The 4,357-nt window shown below is 37.3% G+C and overlaps 1 protein-coding gene across 1 annotated transcript in view; it reads right to left on the bottom strand.

The window, feature by feature from the left end:
* LOC108797808 (ephrin type-A receptor 6) overlaps positions 1-4,357 on the bottom strand; it is a 355,406-nt gene that overhangs the window by 157,523 nt on the left and 193,526 nt on the right. The gene's annotated exons all lie outside the window — the stretch shown is intronic.

The following is a 4,357-nucleotide window of genomic DNA, read 5'->3' as shown; positions in this document are numbered from 1 at the left end:
AAACCACAACAGGTATTAGATTTAATTTTCAATTTCAATTTTCTTAGAAAAAGGACAGCATAAATCTGACTGACTGCTATACACAATTCTGAAATGTGGGCTTTAATTGAACACAAAAGAAAAAAAAGATATACAACTGTATCATAGTTTTTATTTTTATTGAACATGTAAAAAAGGTAACTGAAACCAATACATTTCCATGCTTTTATAAGAGTAGTTTATGCTGCAAGTTGTTGTCCAGTAACATGGACACCTTGCAAACAGAAAACCACCATGTTTTAGCTTTTATCAGACTTGATATTAATTGACATTTTCCTGGTGCTCATGATGCATTTATAAAGTCTTCATATTTACGATGCAGAGAAAATATAATACAGATGACAAACTCAGAGACACAAAGGGCTTCCGGATAATGACAGAACAGACTGCTGCCCTAAGAAACCTACGCCTGGTGGCATAACTGGTGATTTCCAGGCATACGGGGCAGGAAGTGCATGCATTAGTATGGATGGATCAGGAGGTCAAGTATTTCTCCAGTCAATTGTGTATGTATGAATAATTTAAATAGATATTGTTGAGATGATTTTTCTCGACTTTATAATGAGAGGATCTGAAGATTATGTCTATAGGTTGAACTTGATGGACTGTGTCTTTTTTCAACCTGACTAACTATGTAGCTATGTAAGATTCACTAAACACTATTTGAGGATTGGAGGACATCATAAGATTACTGATTACTACACTGCTAGCACCATAGGGACCTAAGTTCATATCTCCCAACTTTCCCAGATAGGCAAGAAGGGACACTTTCCAGCACAATGAATGTAGGCAATGGATGCACCCCTGTCACACCCACACCAGCAAGGATTTTTATGCCAAAAATGATTGGTTAAACCCACAATTGTTTTTCACCAATACTTTTTAATTTATAATGGTTTTATAATTGTTTTATAAATAAATTTAGAGATGGTATTAAAATTTTAGTACAAAATAACACTTTTAGTAATAAAGTAGTACATTTGCATAGAGCTCTATACATCAGGGCAAAAAGTGGGACACAAGGAAAAAAACAGAGAGCCTCCATAGTGGAAAAGGGTAATTTATTTGTACAACACACAAATTAAATTGTACTTACAGGAAAGTCGGTGGTTAAAAACATACAAAAAGCGATGAAATATAAAATCTCTAGCAGCGGAAGTCAGAAGGAATACAGCACATCAGCGTGAACTCACGGGGGCAGAGGACGCTGATGTGCTGTATTCCTTCAGACTTCCGCTGCTAGAGATTTTATATTTCATCGCTTTTTGTATGCTTTTAACCACCGACTTTCCTGTAAGTACAATTTAATTTGCGTTTCGTACAAATAAATTACCCTTTTACACTATGGAGGCGCTCTGTTTTGTTCCTTGTTTCCCAGATCGATGGTCTTTTTGACCGGTGGGAGCTGCCTCTTGGGTGTTTTAACCAACTTTACAGCTGGCCCGTCTTGCAACCGGAGGCACCGGTATTGTTTTTTTCGTTGCAAAAAGTGGGACACCTGAGGAGGAGAAAGGGACAAAGCAATTTGGTTCTAAAAGAGGGACAGTTCCTTCAAATGAGGGTCATTAACTCCAAAGGAGGGACAGTTGGGAGCTAGTCCTAAGCATGACATACTGCTTAACAAAAATAGATACTTCTGTGAAAATCCCAGATAGCTGATTCCTCTGTGGATTGACCACCACTGAACTTCACTCAATACAGCTTCACAATACAGTATATTTTTGGTAATTTGAGTGAATCTGAAACAAGGTTTAATTTACAAAATGTTCATATTCAGGACTGTGGGAAAGTTTTGCTTTATTTAAAATAATCAATTATAGACAGTAAAAATACACTAGTCCATCCTACCTAGGCCCCTAGCTTCAGTTCTATAGCCATGAGCTCCTCCACTATTTATCTCCATTGGCCCAAACCCTTCTTTATTGCTGGCTGTGCCCATGAAGTGAACCATCTCAGACTTGAATGTGGCCACGGTCTGAAAATGAAGATGCCCAGATAATGGCCCAATTCAAGCTTATGTGGACATCTAGGAAGGCACAGTCAGCACCGTAGAAAATTTAGGTAAATAGAGGTAGGGGTCACAGCTGTTGTGTTGCAGGAAATCAGAGGCTGGATTGGGGGAAGGGATGGATGAATTTGCCAGGGTTATTTTCGCAGGGGTAGGGGGCTGGTCAAATCTTATCAGAATTTCTAAAAACCGGTCTAAGCCAGTCTTTTGTTTTTATTCAGGAGCGACTGTAGAAAATTAGTAAAACCAGGGGCATTGCCATATCCAAGCACCAAAGGCTGAGCACTCCATGGGCCCTTATGAGTAATTATTACCTTCATCTCAAATGTTTGCTGAACTGAAGTTTAGAGATTGTTACATGTTTTGTACAGGCATTCTTTCTCCATCACTAGGAACTGCATTTTCGCCTTATACTTCTTTAGGATCATGTCAGGTAAATAATTTAGCGAATAAGAGCATCTGACATCCTTTTCCCTTGATGTTCACTGGGTTTCTTTAATTACTTGTACTTCACTTACCATATTAATGCCCGCTGATTAACTATAAGGTTATACAGTACATTCTCTGCGCAAAACACTTTTGGAACATCATGTAATATATTAAAATATATATGTAATTATAAAGAATTGAGAAAAATGAAAAGCATGATGCCTCATTTGATTTTTTTGATTTTCACGATGTCACCATCACATTTATGAAATTACAGTTATGACTATTAAAAGCCAATAATTGAAAATATTAGACCAATCTGTGGTTTTCATTGCTAGTGTTATGCATTCACAATTATCAGCTTATTTCTGTGTGACTGAATTAGATTTTAATTGTTACATATCCCCAGTGTAAAGATTTTCCTGCACTTGTCCCTAGTACAGGTTAGCAACAAAAGCAGTTAAGTTACTAGGTTAACTAGAAGATTAAAGGGTGTATACTGTCTTTTTGTTTTATAGCAATACATTTTAAAAAAGATCAGCTTGTTGTAAATACACTTATTTTTGTAAATGTGAACCCCTCAATTCCTTCTTACAGTGCTTGATTTACCAAAGAAGTAGAAATGTTACTAATTTTTCTTAATAAATAAGGTAAAGTTGTGTTCAATATACTGTATATACATAAATATGTTGTTGGAAAAAAAAAAAAAAAAAAAAAACTCTTTTGCTTCCAAGTGTCTGCCTGGATACTTTCGAACCCTTTTGTATATCATCACCTATAAAAATTGGCTAATTTAAAGCAGCTGGTATTTATTTTTTTTTATGTTAAATGTTACATAATGATTATACTGATTAATCTCGTCTTCCTGAGGGCTAATCTGCAAATCTCTTTATTTAAAAAAAATTACAAATATGGAGGAGCATGCAAATAAATATGTGAAAGGCATATTAACATTTACAGTGTATATATATATGTATATTTATTGTATTTTAAGAACACCCCCAAAGGAAATTATCTTTTTTTATTTGGTGTTAATACTGCAGCTGGAGTGCCTCAGCAACCAGCAGTAGGAGGGAAAATGCAAGGATGTAAGGGCATTGATATCTAACAATTATACATCATATTCCCTCAGTCCCTGTATGTCTCTTGCAGCCTGTCTTCAGCCTCTTACCCACTAATTTCTCCTGTAGGATGTCTTCAGCCTTTAACCATCCCCTATAGTATGTCCTCAGTCTCTTATTATCTCCTGTTATATTTCCTCTGCCATTGACCATCTCCAGTAGTATGCCCACAGTCTCTAATTATCTCCTGTAGTATGTCTGCAGTCTCTGAGCATCTACTGTTGCATATCTTCAGTCTCTGACCATGTCCTGTAGTATGTCATCAGTCTTTGACCATCTGCTATGTCATTAGTCTTTGAACATTTTCTGTAGTATGTATGCATTCTTTGACAGTCTTTTGTAGTATTAAATATACCCAATACTATGAATGGCCCCATGATGATGTCAGGTGCTACAGTTAAGGCCTCTAAATCTAGTGATGATAATGAGGTCAGACAATCCCAGACTGTGTGGAAAGAATTAAGAAGTCATACTACACACAGTGTCCCCTCATTATTCTAAATGTTGCAAGTCAGTGACAAAACCATTTTATTTAAATCTGAGCTAGAGCAGGGGGTTGTATAACGTCTAGCAGTATCATAAACAGTACTTAGGGGTCTATTCACGAAGCTGCCGAGGGATTTGGCAGTAGCTTCGGCCGATCCTTCGGCTAGCTTCGGCCCCAGGACCCCTTCGGTTCAGTAGAACCGAGGGGGTGCTGTACAGGCTATTCACAATAGCCCGTACAGCTCCTGATCATGGGCGAGCGGCTCAGTCGAGC

The sequence above is a fragment of the Nanorana parkeri genome, unplaced genomic scaffold, assembly GCF_000935625.1.
Source record: "Nanorana parkeri isolate BGI_ZX_2015 unplaced genomic scaffold, ASM93562v1 scaffold1340, whole genome shotgun sequence".
In the NCBI taxonomy this organism is placed as follows: Eukaryota; Metazoa; Chordata; class Amphibia; order Anura; family Dicroglossidae; genus Nanorana; species Nanorana parkeri.
The sequence above is the reverse complement of the archived record's forward strand: the minus strand, read 5'-3'. Positions and strand labels throughout refer to the sequence as shown.